The 18,862-nt window shown below is 37.1% G+C and overlaps 1 protein-coding gene across 2 annotated transcripts in view; it reads right to left on the bottom strand.

Annotated features, from left to right (window-relative positions):
• The window catches only part of LOC137176247 (monocarboxylate transporter 2-like), a 29,770-nt gene extending 23,627 nt beyond the window's left edge, over positions 1-6,143 (bottom strand). Inside the window, exon 1 of one of the 2 annotated variants that reach the window (XM_067582429.1) lies at positions 5,983-6,143. The gene's annotated coding sequence lies outside the window, so the exon portion shown is untranslated. Of the gene's footprint in view, positions 1-4,112; positions 4,302-5,982 lie in introns of those variants that run through there. The other variant, XM_067582430.1, reaches the window with a different exon arrangement.
• Positions 6,144-18,862: the final 12,719 nt, after the last annotated feature.

Raw genomic sequence — 18,862 nt, forward strand, 5'->3', positions numbered from 1 at the left:
TTTACAGCTGCAACGATTAGTCATTTAATCGATTAGTTAAATTATTTGTCAACTATTTTGATAATTGATTCATGGTTTTGATTCATTTAAGAAAACAAATGTCCAAATTCTCAGATTCCAGCTTCTGAAAATGTGAAATGTGAAACTGTTGATGTGAAGACGTCATCCTGGGCATGTTTCACCATTTTATAGATCAAACAACTAATCGATGATGAACTGAGAAAATTATCGACAGATTAATCAATAATGAAAATAATTATCAGTTGCAGCCCTACAATCTTTACAATCAAAATCCAATGGATTGGTCAAATAGGGAAGTCTGGGTTCAGCTGAGGTGGGACAAGCAACAACTAAAGGGCAACACAGTCCCCCGGCTTATGACACACGTCAACAACATGAACATATTATTTACCATGTAAGCCGACACACCAGCAGTATTAACCCAGCACAGATGTTGTTTATGGATACACCACTGCTATATTTACCAGTGTCAAATCTTCAGAACAGCAGCAGTTTTATGAATATTATTTTCCCCAGAACTGGCACATCCCAGTATGTCCAGTGTGAGTTATGGGCTTCAATTAACATGCACCAAATGGATCGACACAACGCCCCAAAGGCCCCAAAATCCAGTTTCAATACCTTTAATATTCCTGTTCATATCATGTTTACATTGTGCATATTCTTAAGTAAATTAAGTAAAATAAATTTTGAGAGAATTGGGTATTTACATGGTTAGACTTCATTGAGACAGCATCTAAAGCCCATTAAAGCAGAAGAAAGAAAAGTACAGTAAAGCCAACACTCAAAAGAAAAAAACTCAATTTTTCTTTTAATCTTTCTTTGATTTCATATTTGCTGACTGGAATGATTTTTTTTCCCCACTTACAGGGATGGTCAAAGGTTGGATAGAGGTCTCTTAATAATTGTTTCTTAATAGCTTTGGTGAAGGCCTGTATGGTTGAAACAATTATCAAGGGCTTCTCAAGGTTAGTTGACTGACAGGTGCTGGAACATGATTAAATCATAGTTAATGGGCAAGAACACAATCCTGTATAATCTGTATAAGATATAGTATATCTTTGCCTTTACAGCATACATACTATTTGTTGTTAGACCTTGAACAGCAGAAATATTTAAATGTCATTCAGATAAACGGGTGCTGTAAGCCATGACACACTTCAACAAAAGGACAGTTGACCTTTACAATCAGCGTCTGCCAGCATGACCCTCACACCCTCCCACCCACTCCACCCAAGTCTCATGAGACTTAAAGTTATGGCAACGCAAGATTAGCTCTAAGGTAACCTCAGAGTTGTACTACTCACTTTGTTTTAGAAATAGTTCATCATTAACCCAGTCAGCAACTCTCTTAATGTTGACTGAACTACACATTTCTTTCCTGTTATCAACATGACATCTAATCACTACAGTGATCCTGTAAATACATTTGCCCTTGGTCTTGCACACCAACAAACGGGAAAAATAACATAGAAACAATGGCTTCCTCTGAAAGCTGCTTTCTGATCAAAAAGGCCATCAGGCAGGGGGTCTTCCCATAAAATATACTAAGACTATAATACCCTTTCTACTCAATTGTAAACCTCTAACACTTTGAAGCCCTTGAGCTAACTCCTGGGGACGAACCATGGTTAAAAAAACTTGTCAGTTGTCCTATAAATTTCCGTCGCAGCTGGAAGACAACAAAACTAAAAATGGATGGCAAACCTCTGCCAACACAAAACAAAATCTCTCAACCTGCAAAGCTGCTTCCTCTGTGTGTTTATTTTTTGGATTTCATTTAATGACAGCAGGGTATATTTACGCAGCGGTACATAAAAGCATGCTTCGAAGTCTATCCACTTCACCTTTCCATGTGGGCCGACAACACCCACTTTCAACACCCAATCAAAAGCTCCCACTCTTCTCTACACCTCTGATCACATAATGAAGGTCAGAGTCACTCATTTATGTCACATCTTTTTTTTTCACCTCCAGCTTGACATGTGGCAAAGACACTGATATTGATCTATCGAGGAAATTGAGTTAAAACCCCCTGAAAACTCAAAAATGTGCTCTTCTTCTGCACTGTGCAGAATGATGTATGTGCAGAATTTGACACTTCAAGGCTGTTCAGATTCATCTGCTGAAGGGGGAAAGTTTCTCTGTGTGCTTATCTTAGATCTCACTTTAAGGAGTGTACCTACAAGAATGATTTGTGACATCACAACTAGTTCAGAAGCCAACTGCTGTCCAATATTCAATACACACAAGTGTGGTGTGGAAAGTTGAAAACTTCAGTGCACAGACGCATCTCCTGTTTCACATGTTACTTTTGAAATGAAAAATATGTGCATATTCATAGATTCTGGAAGCTTTTTTTTCTTTTTCTTTGGAGTTTTCATTCTGGATTTGAACTTTTTTTGTGAGAAAAAACATATCAGACACAAATCATTATTCAAAGCAATGATATTGCTCTTTTTACATGTCTTAAAATGTGTCTACATGGTATCTTTAAATATCATACAACTACCATTTAACAGAGTATATGCAGATTGTGGAGATTAAATTGCAGTGATGAATGTCACACACACTCAGTCCCAGCCCAGTTAATAAGTCAGAATTGTTTTAGTTTCCGCTAAACAGAAGGAAACAACATCTGCAGAAACGTCATTATCAAAATACACACACACACTGGCTCATTGACAGATGATCCTCTGGGTGGCAGAGTGCTTGAACACCTTGTCAATTGCTTTAAAAGTGGTTTGTTTTTCCATAAGAAACATAAGTATACATTACTTTCATATTCCCCGCAATTTCCAAATTAAACTGAATGATGCAATGTGAAATCAAGTTAATGCAGCAGCATAAAACAGGACATAGATTAAAGATACAGGGTAGAAAACATCAGGCTAATGCCCCCATTTCATTGGATAAAATCCTTGACACAGTAAAAAAAAAAAAAAAAAAAAAGTATTTAATTTCAATTATTCACCCTGTGAGACATGGTGTCAGATTTGGAGGGAATTCTGCTGGATTGATTTTGACTTAACAAGAGGAGGGAGCTGTTCTTCCAGAGGAAACAGAGCTTGGAGTTTGTTACAATCTTTATGAGTGTACTAAAGGTTGACAGTCATCTCTGTCTTAGACTTCAAAACGGTATTTTTGAAAAAATAATCTGGATGTTTAAAAATGCAACATGCAGCACCTGACATTTTCAATTTTATTTATAGGTTTATAGTTATCAAAAATAAATCATTGCACTTAGTTTGCATATGTTTTTAATGTGGAGAATGGTGCCTTGTTGTGTATCAGGTGGTATTGTTTACACACAGCAGACTTGTATCCACAACAAACTTCCCCCAGGGAACATGGAAAGAAGTCTTGATCTTGAAACCTAATCCAAACTTTAAAAAAAAAAAAAAAAAACGCCCACAAAAATATATTCATATCCACACAAGAGCATAAATCTGAGTACAACCGTGCCAACAATGCTTAATTACACAAAGATGTCAACCATTAACACCTGAGTAAAGAGACCAGTATCTTGGTCAGTCAGAAAAAGTTTGACACTGTAATGTACCTAGAAATACCTTGAGTGAAGCTTCATGCAAGTCATCATTTTGAAACAAGAAAAAAACAGAACAGAAAGAAAAAATGTGCCTGTCTCACCTTATGAGCAAGGTGAAAGAACAAGAAAGACCAAAAGGCCAGTAAGAGCAAGACCTTCACTGAACAAATATTTCTGCCTAAAGGCTTAAACCAGAAGATTTAAATAGTCACAGCTTCTTCACAAACTGACAGTCATCTATTGAATATCTTCCAAAATGTACTGAAAACAAAACAATTTTTGTTCCAAGATGCACTCATTGGGTACGTTTACATGCACACAAATATTGCACTATTATTCCAAATACGACGATATTCTTAATTTGATACAGGTCATGCAAACAGCATATTCCATTTAGATATTACAAATTCGACCGTATTCCAATTGTAGCATTTTCCGATTAAGACATGTGGGATATGCCAGTATTATTCAGGTTTTAGGAGCATTCTTTGGACATGTATACAGCACATTCAGAATATGCATCTCAATTGGGTTTTTTTACCTCAGTTTGCGGCACACGGCCTTCTTGCCTGTTTTCTCCTGCACAGGCAAAATGACATATACTGGAGCAGGAAGGAAGACGGGAAAGGAATGAGAGGAGAGTGGAGAGCTGTTCAGGGTGGGCTGGAAAAACAAAATGTACCTTCTCCACGCCAGGGACAGAGGGGTTTGGTTATTATCCTGACTGACGGTGACAACTCAGCAGAGTAGTAAACATCATGGAACAACCTAGATACTGGATGTGCCTGTAACTGTAAATTTATAATATCAGTCATATCAATATCACTTATAAATGTCAGGCAGCAGCTCACCAATGTTTTTCACCTGATTGGTTTACCTCACTGCCTGCTCCGTTCCCAGCGGAACCCTGAAACTGAAACCCTAAGCATGTAAACAGGAACATTAGTGGAATATTCATTTTCATTAGCCATGTAAGCAGCTTAGTAGGAATATTGCCTTTTTTTTTGGAATAAGGGCAAAACCCAGAATATTTTGTGCATGAAAATGTAGTCACAGTCATCCAGTAACAGTCTTTTACCACTGGACATTCCTTCATTGGACATTTTAGGAAATATTTTTTCATTTCCAAGTGAGTGCGCCTGGCCAAGCAATAGTCCAGCATATAACCCCTGTGTAAAACTACAATGTGTCTGCTTTGAGTATGGTTTAAATAGATGATATATACAGTGTTAATTTGTGAGATTTAGAGGTGTTAATTGGTGGATTTTGTTTGCTTCAGAGAGAGCAAAGCTAGCTGTTTCCACTTTTATGCTAAGCTAAGCTAACCAGCTGCTGTAGTTTCACATTTAGCATACAGATAAGAGTGGTATCAATCTTCTCATCTAACTCTCAGCCAGAAATCAAATAAGAATATTTCCCAAAATGTCAATTTATTCCTTTAACTGAAACACATTTTCAATTTGTGGGCTTTTTATGTAATAAAAGTGGGGGGAAAGTACCATCATCCCAACCTCTATCAGCCTCTAGGTTATTTTTTTTTTCCTCCAAGGTCACTTAAATCTTATTGCAAGTTCTTCTTACTGTTCTGCTGTTTTCATTTAGAATAAATAGACTCAGATGAAGGACTATTTACTTTTAAAGTGACTGTCACTTCCACAGCAAAGTGGTTCCACAAGAGGCAAATGAAAACTGATATCAGTTTATGTAATCAATTTCAACAAGTGATTGTTACCTGATTAACTGCTTAGTGTTTAATGGTTCAATCAAGTTTACAGTGCAAGAACACTGTAAACACTTGCCAGATTTAACCAGCAGCGTTGTGAAGTTATTTTTACAGCTCAACAGCTGACCAGGGGTGAAACATCCTCTGCTAGTGCCAAAAAATTCTTGGAAATAAAACTCCATCAAATCCTTGCATATTCTAATAATAGACTGTGACCTGTCCTAAGGAAAGTTGGACCCCCATTAGAAAAACTAGAGCTGATAAGGTGATGCAGTCACAGCAGAGTGACTCCTCAGCACTGCAGCCTAATCATATGATGCTGTTGATGTAAGGACAAGGACCGGATGAAACCAGTCTAAATGCCAAGGGCCCACATGGGCTAAACCGGCGCACAGAGTCAGAGTGGCTCCAAAAAATAGCTCCAATTAATATTTTATGTAACTGATTTTCCTCCAGGAGGGAATTGGCCTCATGGCAGCGCAAAAGGGATTTCCACCTCTTTCCAAATGCTCCTGAACGCAACACAAATGTATTCAAACATCCAGCAGAGACACTCACACAGCCTAAGCCTTGCTCTTGATATCGCATCTCTGCATAGTGTGGCGTCCCATAAACGCCGAGAGCTCGGTTAATCCTCCTGATCACCGGTCAGCCGTCAGCGATAAACAGGCATTAACTATTACTTTACCTTTTAAGAATGAAGGTGTGTGTGCGTCCCGTGCAGGCTGCCGGCGCGGTGACCTTGGTGCGGGAAGATGCGTGTGTCTGTGTTGTGAACGACTCTGTGTTTAAATTTCCTGTAGTGAGCCGCTGCCTGACGTGGAGCTGCTGCGGGCTGCAGAGGGCGGCGCTGACTCTGTGTCTATTTTAAACCCAAGCAGCTCTAAAGGATTGACTCCGATATATCAGCCTACTCTGACAGTTCCTTAACGCTGCTGGGTACTGTAGTATTTCCCTCTGCTGCTCGAATGTGTCTCATGCTCAGAGTGACATCACTAGAGCACAAAGAAGCCCAATATGGGGATACAGCCATTTATTCTCAATTAATTGTGCCTATAAAAAGTCAGAAAATGATGAAAAATTCCATAGCTACATTTTTAAAACTCAATGTGACGGATGATGACAGATGTCTTGCTTATAATTCGATAAATGGTCCAAAACCCAAAGAGGTTCAATTTACTGTCACATATTTTACAGTCTATATATAAAACAAAGAAAATCCTTACAAATGAGAGGCTGGAGTCCGTTCATGTTTTGCAGTTTTGCTTTAGAGATTAAAAATAGAAAAAACTCACCTAATCAAATTATCTAATTAGTGAAAGTGCTGAAAAGAGTTTAAGATTGAGTTAAACACTGAAAGCAGCTGAAATGTGAGTTGAAGGATAATTAGTTTGAAATGTCAGTCAGTATAATCGTAGATCGATTACATTACATTAATTCTCTAAAACACAAAATTCTCAGTTGCTCAAATATGACATATTAAGGGTCTTGAATATTATTATTTTGTAGCATCTTATAATAATAATGGCTAAATGTTATAAAGAAAACAGATATGTGCTCACCGCTGAAAATTTGTAATTAAAACATTGGAAATAGCTGCCATACTGTAAAAGTTGAAGTGGCAGCTGAAATGCAATTACTGAAAGAAATTGAAATGGCAGTTAAAATGTTAAGTGCTGACGGATGTTGAATTTTCAATTTAACCCTTGAGCAGTGAAAGAAATTGGGGAACATGAAGTGCCAGTTTAAGTCAATTTAACTTGCAGTGAAAGGAGTTGAATTGTGAAGAGTAAGAGATGAAAGTAATTGAAATGTCAGCTGACGGATAACCATTGAAAGCAGCTGAACTGTCATGTAAAGAGTGACAGATGAAATAAAGTAAAAATGTCAACATGAAGAATTAGATATTTAAGCAGCTGAAATGTCAGTTGAAGAGGACGAGATGAAAGCAGTTGAAATGTAGGTAAACATTCTGTAGTTAGTTATTAATATTAAGTATCAATTTAAGTGCAAGAACTAAAATTGAGAAATGTTGAACTTCAAGCACTGAAAGCAGTTGAAGAGGAATTGTTGGTCAAAATAGTTGCAGATTAATTTTCTGTTCAATGCAACTGGGATCCCTCTTTTTGAAATACCTTCTTGGACATCTAAGGGGCTGAAGACAAAGACAACCTCGTTTTAATTTCTTATATTAATACTTTGTTACTACTGATTGATGGAAGAAATGATCACTTTTCCAGTCAGCAGTGTTCTTTACGAAATCCACAAACTAGTGGGGACAGGAGATAACCAGCCTACAATTAACTTTAATTTTACCGTCTTCCTTCTTCAGCAGATGCACTCTTTCTCCTAAATGCTCTTTGCGTGCATAAAGCTGTTTTTATCACCAGCAGCAAACTCAATCTGGGTCATTTGGGCTCAATCCATGGGATTATTTGGAGAGGGTCACAGTGAAGCCTGTGCATATAGTGAAAGTGACTCGCCAAATGTAAAGAGGGAAATTTAAGACTAAGATTACAGAAAAGATACATACAGAAAACTGAAAAATAACTACAATCAACTGCTAAACTCTAATTTATGAGGAGAAAATTGTGTGTTATTGTTATGGGAATGCAACCTGAAATGAAAATACAACTGACTACAATTTACCCAATTTAGCCAAATCAGTTTACCCTGTCCTTAACCAAATTACTTTAGCCTCACCCTAATCTCAAAAAATTTAAGTAAGACTGGAAAAAAATAGGTGTGGTGACATGTCATTACACTTTAAAATAGCCAACAAATTAAAAGAGTTTATGGATTACATCAAAACAATATTATAGTGATATAAATAGTGATTAAAGGGAATAAGCATTTGATTTTTTGTCCACTTGGGGGCAGTGCAACAAGCTGTGAACACAACAAAGCATTTAGCTGCTAAATTCTTCAGTATATTCACCAGCTAGTCGCTAAATTTGTCTGTCTGCTACTGTACATGATGCTAAGAAGGTAGCATACGGTGGGTTTACAACATCAGAGCTTTTTGCTGAAACAAGGTGATGAGTGCGGTGAGAGTGAACCAAAACAGTGAAGTTGTGGCTGGAAAACCAAAACAATTAGCTGAGAGTTGCTAAAATGCTATGTAGAGCTGAGAGGAACTGCAGAGTCTTGTGATAATTCTCCGTGTTTGTCACTATGAACGACCCTTTTCACGTGACAGGTAGTCATTTGATCCATTGTTGATATAAAAATATTGATTAGTGTAGCTTTAACAGTTGGTTGTCAAAGATAGTAGTGTTGGTATATCCACTGTTAGTCTTGAATTTGTCAGGATTGGATGAAGGACTTTTTCTTCATGAAACCTTCATCAGAATAATTAAATTCAGAGTCCTTCTGTCCGACATCACCAGCAATGGGTTCTGGGAATCTCCTCGTCTGAGGCACACCATTGCTTACGACATTATCAGATCATCTTTGCTGGTGTTTCAGTGACTCATCCATGCTCATGATAACAGTGTTAATCCATTTTCAGGAGCATTTGTGAGGTAATCAGCTGAACAGTCGCTGAGTCATTTCTTTACCTTTCCAATATCATGCTTTAGTCTAGTCAGTGTGCGAAATTGTGGCCAATTTGTTAAAAGGATAGTCAGTGATAGTGTCTATGATGTAAATTCCTGGATATTAAATATTTGTCAATTTTCTTTAGTGGTCCCAGTAACATTTGTTGTTAAAGTGTACTGAGGAAGCATATCACATGACATGGTTAAGCTACGTTTGAGTAAAAAAAAAAAAAAAAAATGCAGTTGCAAGAACAATAGCCTAAATTCCTCATATCTTGGGATGTTTGATTTGACAGAGAACTTATTTTAATTCTAATTATAACTATTCTAATGATCTATTTACTCCCCTTGCTCTTTCATCTGTTTCTATCTGCGGATGTCTGTAAACATATGGTCTCATCCATATTACACAGGATTAGCATGCTAGGCTAACAGTCCGTCAGCTGTGTGACTTCATATCTGCGCTGTGACATCTTTCAGAGCTCACAAACACCGTAAACACACATGTCATCTGCCCAGCACAGTGCTGTTAAACCAGAAACACAGTGGCTACACCTTATTTTTATACAGTTTATGGACCACACACAGCACAGCATGGCTATGCTAATGATTCTAGCCATGCTAACTAGCTGCTATCCACCATGCATGCTGGTAAAATGGATCCGTCACGTATCTTTGTATCCGTGGGTTGGAAGCTCCTGATGCTTCAATTGGTAAATGTATGTTTTAAAAACTTATTTCAGGACTGTGCTCACTCTCAGTCCTGCTGTAAACGCCCGAGGACATAATTGAAACTGTACCGATTCATTTTGAAAGAGCAACGACCAATGGGGGAACTCCAACAATGGGCCAGCCAACCAATGGTGTAACTTCAATATTCAGTCAATCAGTCAGTCAGTGACAGACAGACATTCGAGGTTATAGGGCTGATCCATGGCCAGTCCAGCAAAAAAATATTGATTAGTGCAGCTTTAACAGTTGGTAGTCAAATAGAGTAGTGTTGGTATCTTCGCAGTTAGTCTTGAATTTGTCAGGAATGAATGAAGGATTTTTTCTTCATAAAACTTTTATCAGAATAATTAAACCCAGAATCCTGTCAGAAGTCACCAGCATTGGGTTTTGGAAATCTCCTGCTGTGAGGCACACCACTGCTTACAGCATCATCAGTTCATCTTTGCTGATGTTTCAGTGACTCATGTTTATGATAACAGTGTTAATCCAATTTCAGGAGCATTTGTGAGATAATCAGCAACAGTCGCTGAGTCATTTCTTTACTTTTTCAATCTCATTCGTTAGTCTACTGTATGTATGAGCCAGAATCAAGAATAACAACTGACAAGCTGCAGAATAAAGCCTGCAAAGTCTTAAAGGGGCATTACATAATTACATAAACAAATACTCTATTGTTCCATTTTTAAGGTTGGTTTGTTTAGGATCAGTAGTTTTAACAGCAAAACTAAAAATTATTCAATTTTGTATAACTTCAGCACAGATGTACTTGCACTCTTCTTCTGTGGTGTTGCCATTTAAGGACAAATTAAGAAGTAGCTGAGCCTAATTCTGTTCTGTTTGGCCTCCTGCCTCTTTCTGTTTAAGCTTGATCTTGTGCCCAAAATATCTTGTGCTTTGGGGTTGTTTCCAGACCTGCATTTTCAGGCGTCTCTGTGCCATTATTTGGTGAATGGATATCACTTTACAATATGATTATCCAGCAATTATTCCTAATCTTGCCAAATATGCCAGGACTGCCAATTTTGTCACTTGCAGCTGCAACTCATCTGTAATGAATCAATTGAAAAAATGAAAAACACTGATAATAGGCTCTCACTCATTTGATTTTCTCTATTCTCTGAATTGTTCAATGTTGTTTTAGCAAAGTATTCTCTATTTAAAAGCTATAAACTGTGGCAGTTGGCACATCACTCTGTCCTAAAAGAGCTCTTAACACTACTTGTTTTGTTAGGCTGATTTCAGTGGAGACTTTGAGTGTCCCATGCTAATGTAAATTCACTTTTAAAGGCTTTTCCATGCTGAGAAGAATTATATATCTATAAGAAACACATTTCATACCGACATAAATGATTAAGCAGTTCTTTGGACCAATGCACTTTCAGTTCGGCAACTGATTTGGATTCTTTAGAGCTTTGAAATCTCATAGGATGTTAATTGTGATTTGACCCAACAAGCCCCAACTTAATAGCAGTATTTGAAACTGTGAATAAATTATCTCAAAATAAAATAATTTGTACAGTAGATGATTTTTAACATTATGTGCACTGGCTGGTGTAGTTTTATAAAGAATGTTAGCTATAGCCGGGTACAGCTAGCCGCTAAGGCTAGTGTGTTTAGCTGCTGGTGTTTTTTTACGTTTTACACTTTATTTTGATTATGCAGTAAATAAACAATATGATTTATTAATCAGTGATTTCTTTGACATGTCTAACCTATCACTACATTTTGTCCGTTTTGGAGCTCCATATGTAGGCTATATGTGTTTTTTTAATAATCTAAGAGGGCAGTGTATAGAAGTATATAAAAGAGTTAAAAGAAACAGACGATTAACAGTTTACCAAATCCCAACAGTGTTTTTTTCCCTTTACTTTAGATTACGTTATAATCTACATCTCTTCCCTGTATCGGCTTTACATTTTTTAAATACCTACAAGCTCTTTAGTACCTAATGCAGCTACTGGGGATACATAGCAATGTATTCCATTTAATTCTTTCATCTCAACAAAACCATGTCCTGTAAATTGTGAGAATTCACATGATCCACACTGTTTGAATCGGTAAACAATAAGCTTTCAGGCTGTAGATAAAAACACAAACAGGCAGCTCAGGTTATAGAAGCATGGCGCTCCCAAAATCCAAACAGAAACTTCAGACAAGCTCACGCTGTTGAGGTAGAGGTGCGGCTCACAGGGGAGGCCAAGGGAAATATGCTTTTTGTCTCACAAGAGTATAGTTGAGACTGGAGGGGGACTGTTTAGGGTGAACATGATCCATGAGAAGAAGTTAAAAGCATCTCAATGTAAACACTGCTATTGTTCTGGTTGGAGTGAATTCTCTGCTTCTTTAGAAACCATCAGAAAATGCAGGAACTTTGAAACTGCCAAATAAACATAACTTGCATATTTTGTCGCTGAGGGAATTTACAGTCACTATTGAAGGAACATCTGTTGTGTTTCTAATTAAAGCTCAGTATTTCTATAGTTTTTAATATCCAAACAATACATTTTCCACAGCTGCACAATCCAAATTACAACCCAGGGAGGAAAGTAATCACAAGTAACTCATAACATATTCCAGTTGCATTTCAAATAATTGATTGCAGTAAACAATGATGTACTAAATTTGATGCTGTATAGAAATCAAAATGTAAACTATATATCTTGTAAGTGTGGAAATGTCAGATACAGCAAAGGGGGCAAAAAGTAGTTCAATTACAGTAATGTATCCCACAGGCACAAATAAAGTACAAATTATTATTATTTTTTTAGATACTGTAGTAATGTCTCACCAACATTTTGAGTTAATTTAGAGCTACATCAAAAGAATGAAATCCTGAATTAACATTAGCCTGTACTAAACCAATTTTTTGCTTTTTCAAATAGATTTTAACAAGAATGAATGAGTATATTAACTTTTAATAGTTGTACATATGGTTAACCTTTGAATTTTAAGCATACTAAGCGTACATACTACATACATACAGAAGAGTTTGTTTGGGATGTGAATAAGGTAAAACAGGTATAAGTGTAGCTTATTACAAGTCTGAAGGATTGTCAGTAATATACAAATAATTATAATGTGTTCTAATATAAAGTGTATGGAAACAGAGTGTTGTCATGTTTTGATTGGAACCACACAGAGTAAATCTTAAGGATATATTTTGAATGGATTCATTCTTTTCACAGGTTTATGATGAGTAAAAAGAAGACATGAAGTTATTACAGCTCATAGCTGCGGATGCAAGACATATGTCATCAGTAAAGAGCATTAGAGAGTTAGAATAACCAGAACTACTATAAAATCAGTGCATAGTTTGTTTCCTGTTACCAAAATTGTATCGGTTTGGTTAGAAATTTAAGACTTATATTGATTTTGTTGACTTTTACAAGTTTTTAATAAAGACCGTGAATTTTGACAAAATTCAACACGAGTTTGAAGGGGAAAATGTGTCCATTCAGTACCAGCTAGAATATCTTCTGGGATATTAAACTGACAAGACACTGCCTTCTTAAATGAACAGACAGTTGTCACGCAGGTGTTCTCACTTGTGTGATTATTAAATGAGAACAGCTCTTATAATTGTGTCCCAGCACATTCATATGTATTTTGCTGAAATTGCTGTCAGTTCAGTCCTTCATAGAATATTCTGTCAATTAAAATAATCATACAAAGTTCTTAATATCTTAAGGCTTCAAAGGAGTCAAGCTATTTCAAACTTCTGCTTTTTTGAAGCCATCAAACGGCTCCTCTACACCACTCAAAGGCCACCGCTGAATATCAAGTGTGAGTGTCTTTGGATTTGAAGTTTGACCTTTAAGATGGCCCCCTCAGGTTGACATTTTCTTAATGTTTTTGCACTGCAAAAAGGTACTCAAATAAATTAGACATGGAGAGTGCATGGCTGACGAATCACTGGTTTCTAAGACATATCCAGCCAGCAGGGGGCAGTAGGGTAAATGAATCCAAAAGGTCACAAATGAGCTAAGGTTATCCTTGAATCCAACCACAGTGGAGGTCCATTTCTTTGTGAGGGTAGAAAACTTTTTCATTCAGCCTCATTGAATTTCATGTTTCCCATCCACTGTTGGTCAAAGATGTATCATTTAGGTAAAACTTCTAATTATTTATCAGTTGGAAAACCTGAGGTCCAACACCTCAGATGCCAATAGAATTTTTGAGCAGAATTGTGATACATGTTTTTGTTACGTTTATCCAAAGGAGTTTGGGTAGGATTAATTTAACCAAGCAGTATGTAATCCTTTCCCTGAAATGAAAACACGAACATCAGTTTAGGTTAGGCTATGAAAAAGACATTGAGCTGAATGTAAAATCTTTGCCGGTCTTCAGATATCAGCAATCACAATGCACCAAACACAATAAACTGGGATTTGTCACATGTAATAGCATATAAGTACATCAACTAAAAATCATCCTTACTTATTGATTTCTGTCATGAAATAAATATCCTTTGAGTTTTGGGTGAAGTGAGATGTGGATTGTGCAAAAATGGCTACAGCTCAAAATCAATAAGAAGTCCCTAAATTTGTTGACAGTTGACAGTGCAAGACCCACAATGCATCATTTTAAACATTCAGCAGGTAGCACGGTGTTCTTTCAGTCCAGCTACACACTATAGCAGCTATTCATTTTCCCACAGGACATTTGAGTGCATCTTTCATGGACCTTGAGGCACATCTGTCTTTACAAACTCATGTTGCATGGATTAGTTTATTCACACACACACACACACACATACAGGAATATAAAATTACACAATATAAAATGTATTGATTTTTCTATTTGATTTAATGTTAACCATAAAACCAATGTCCATTGGATTGGTGTAGTGAAATCAGCATAAAAACACTGTAAAAGAAGAAGAAAAATGAAGCGTTAAAACATGCAAAAACAAGAAATGCAAAAGAAGTAGATGGAAAAAGAAAACAAAAGAAAATGGAAAAAAAATATAAATTTGAAGCAACTTAAAGAATTATTCACCACAGTGCACATTTTATTTGCATCAGAAACAAATTAGTAGTGTAAACTGTACAGCAGTGAATTACCAATGACCAAAAATGAGAAAGGTCTCGTACAATCACATGTTGTTTTAGTACCTTTTCCTTACTTTTCCATTTGTCTTTATATTAATGTCCATTTCACTAAACTTACAATACTACAATACTTCTCCTGCAATGAATTTCAGGTGGGTGCACTGCTTCAAAAAAGAAAAGGACAGCAATGTGTTTGTTTCCCCGACACAAGGTCAGGAAAAAGGTGACACCTCCAGAGGTTAGAAAAAACAAACAGAAGAAGAAGTAAAGAATCATCCTGTGTCTTGATCAATTTTGTGAATTTAATTCACAACTACCAGACTGACAAAAGTACTGAAGCATTTTGGTATGAGGCCGCAGTGAGCTACATATCTTAATAATACATTTCTTATGTATTTTCCCCCTTCCTTTCTATTTGTACGATAATGTAGAAAAATATGGCTTTTTTGGAAGAATTAGAATCTAGAAACGTTTTTAAATCACTGGTTAGGAAGACGTTCAGGTCCTCGTCTATTTTGATGGACTTTGGATCATCTACAGGCTCATAAGTCACAATTAAACGACTGATTTTTATTAAAGTCACACAAAGACCTTTTAATGCTGACATAATTCCAGGAGGAGATTTAGATAAAGAAAGGGAGGATTTTTAAGCTTAACCAACTCTTCTCCACTATCTCTACCCCTAGAGGTCACTATGCACCAGAAATCTCCTGCACACAATAGGACAGCAGCACTGCACAATCACATCATCCCTCACATCATCATTTCTGGTCTCTGCTGGCTGATGTTTAAGTTTACAGCCTGCGTTCCTGATTTAAAGCTGTACTTAAACCACGCGGGGCTGTGTGACTGATGAGACCACCGAAGGAAGAGGCTCTTTCCACACCTTGATGTTTACCTTTCCTGTCAGCTTGTTTCCACAAAGGCAGTGAAGACCCCGACTGTTTGGGTCAGAGGGACTGCAGCTGGGGGAGGTTCTGCATTCTCACCTCAACACCTCCCTCTGCGGTGGGGGTGAAGGGCTAAAGAGACATCCAACAGCTGTATCCATAGACATGCTCCACCTGCCTCATGCTGCCTTACACATCAATATATGGCAAGGAATCTGTATTTTAGCAAGTCATTCAGTCTGTAGCATCCTAAAATCATCATTTTCTGAGACATTGTGCCATGTAACTGTCATAACAAGTGTCAATAACTCAAAAAAAGTTCTTTCTTGACCCTGAAAACAGTTGAAAAAATAATCTCACCACAAACTCCATTTAGTAACTGTTCTGGAGCTTTCCATTGTATTACATTGTCAAGACAGAATGTGTGCGCTACGATGAAGAAAAAAATGTCAATTAGTACCAAAAAGTACCAAAAAAAGTACCAAAATATACAATATAAAATAACAATTGCGATATAAGAGTATCAAAATATACAGTATGAAATAATAGTACAAAAAACACAGTTTATGTACATTTTATTATATACCGTTCTGTATAAATATCAAGATATAAATATAAAAATGCTGTATTATGTTATATATAGAGTTGTATGGTAAAAATGAGGTACAGTAATAAGAATACATGTTAAATTGTGGGATAAAGTAAACTTATTGTACATGTTTTGTTGCACTTTGTTTGGCACATTCTTGTAAAAATGTGAGATCTAGACTCCAGTACTGCAACTGACAAAGCCAAATGATACACTGCAAGAAAATGCAGGGAAATGTATGTCAATCTAAGTTCAAAAAATGTCTGATCCTCCTCACCCGCTGGTCAGTGGTGTCACCGGAGCAGAAGTGTGCTTTGCTATGGCCACACTGATAGGACTGTGATAGTTTGTAAGTGTGTGTGGGGTCGTTACATTTGCATTTCAAAGAAACCTTGTTAGATTAAACCACATAGCTGTCAGGTCAGTGATGGGTTAAAAGGGTCATTGCTGAAAACAATGTACTGTTAATAGGTGAGTCATTTTGAGTGGACGAGAGGAAGTGAAATAGCTGGTAGAGAGGCTGCAGGGAAAATGTGTTTTTAGTTAGAATGGTACAATTTGGGCTGAATATTGTCTGCACTTCTCTGAGCTGCTCATTGTTTTAATTTAAGGAAGTAATGATCATTTCACTCATGTTTCAATATTTTTTAATGGCTGTATTCATACCTATAGTACCAGTCAAAGGTTTGGACATACCTTCCCATTACCTTGAATGAGAAAGTGCATCCAAACTTTTGACTGGTACTGTATATCCAATAACTTACATTCACTTTTTAAAATGTCATAAACACTCTGAGTGACCCTGCATGCATCTGTAACTTAAAAAAAACACAACATAAACAACATTTAGGGGAGATTATCAGTTGTGATTAGGTAATATCCCAATAACTGTCAGGGCAGGCCAAGTCAGCCTGATTATCAGTGTGTGCTCAGGATTACCCAGCCCCCCCTCGGCCAACTTTTAGCCTCCACAAACCTCCCGCTGCTTGTCTCCTGAATGCGTGCCCTCCTCCTCTCACCTCCTCTGTTTGTCCATCCTGACCTATTGTTTGGTGACTGACGATGCACGGCATTCATGCCTGGCTTGAGCTTTTTGTTCCAGAGTGGCGAGGGACACCTGGCCGACCACCTGAAAAAAACTTTTATTTATAGGAGGGTAAAGGAGATAGGTGATATTTTTCTTTGATATTCAATATTCAGTATTTTGGCCAGAATCAGACACTAAAAATCAGGGCATTAAATTCTTTTGAGTGATAAAAACTATGGAAGCAAAGGCAGTGAGAATGATGGAAAGGAGGGAAACTTTTTAGACTGATCTCTGACCTTCAGACAGTCTTTGTATGTTGCTACATGAAACCTTTGCAGCACATCAAATTGTCCACGTATTTTTCCAAAGCACCTGCCAAAATATGTTTCTGCAGCATGTACTGTATATATGAACATTTTAAACCTGGCCATATATAACAAACAAAATTAAATTTTGCATGTTTACTGAAGTAAAATGGTGGGATTGCAACCAAAATGAAATACTACCATCTAGCTTTGACCTCCACAGTGTGCACAATCTGACTCACCAAACAAAATATTCACACAGCTTCTATTACTGCCTCTCAATTCACCATTGCATTTTATAGCTACTTTATATTTCAGGTGGTGGTTATCTATATCAGTTTTTTGTCTGTGGAAACAGGATTATTGGCTTTCTTTCCAACAGTTAGATGAGAAGAGTGGTATCAATCTTCTCATCTCTCTGCAAGAAAGCAAATAAGAGTATTTCCCAAAATTTGCATTTATTCCTTTAATTGAAATGCATTTTTAATTTGGGGCCTTACTTATGTGATAAAAGTGTGTATGTGTGTGTGTGTCGGGTTTCCTCTTTATCAGCACTGGAAGCAGGGGGCAACAGCTAGCCTGGCCTAGAGACATGAAAACTGAAAGAAATTCAGTTTTACTCTCTTATGATCCATTTAGCATTAAGGTACTTTTTGAAAATGTAACCTGTTTGGGCTTTAAATGTCAAATTGCTAATGAGCAGTTTTATAAACAAAACTTTTACATATTAAAATACTGGAGTTTGTTGGAATTCTGGTCTGATATCAGCGCAGAATTTTTGTTTTCATTATCTGGTGGTCTGTTGACGTGCAGAGAGGTAGATTTCTATAACCTAAATATACTGATGTATCCCTCCAACCAGCCCCCGCTGTGTTCCTTCCAACTGTTTGAACAGCTGGGCTTTCTTTATCACTGCTGGGACCCACCGCTGATTCTTCCTGGCGGGAGGGGTAAGTGAGGTGAGTATGTGAAGGTGGGGGGTCGTGAGGGTTGGAGGCTCTCAGCAGGAAGGAGGTCTGGTGTGACTACCGCCTTGTTTAGCAGAACACAGCTGAAGTCAAGGCAGAGACACACACCATCAGCAGCAGACCTCCAGCATTGCATATAAGAGTCTGTCTGTATCTCAAAAGATCATGTCTTCAGGAATTTGATAATTATGATGCCAATAAAATATAACAGGTAAGGATAACAAAAAACGAAAAAACCTAAATGAGATTCCAGGAGCACAAAAGCCTTTCCTTCAACCAGAGGATCTGCTGAAATGTCCTTGAAGTATCTTAATTAAGTCACAGAAATTAACATTAGCACCAATCTCTGCAAATATTTCTTCCATCTCTCAATCCTTTCAATTTAGGTATGAATAGCTGACTATATCAGACATATTTATGGTGTGGTTTCTGTTTTATAGTTCAGTGTTGGATTTCACCTGTTGATA

Source organism: Thunnus thynnus, chromosome 23 (assembly GCF_963924715.1).
Source record: "Thunnus thynnus chromosome 23, fThuThy2.1, whole genome shotgun sequence".
NCBI lineage: Eukaryota > Metazoa > Chordata > Actinopteri > Scombriformes > Scombridae > Thunnus > Thunnus thynnus.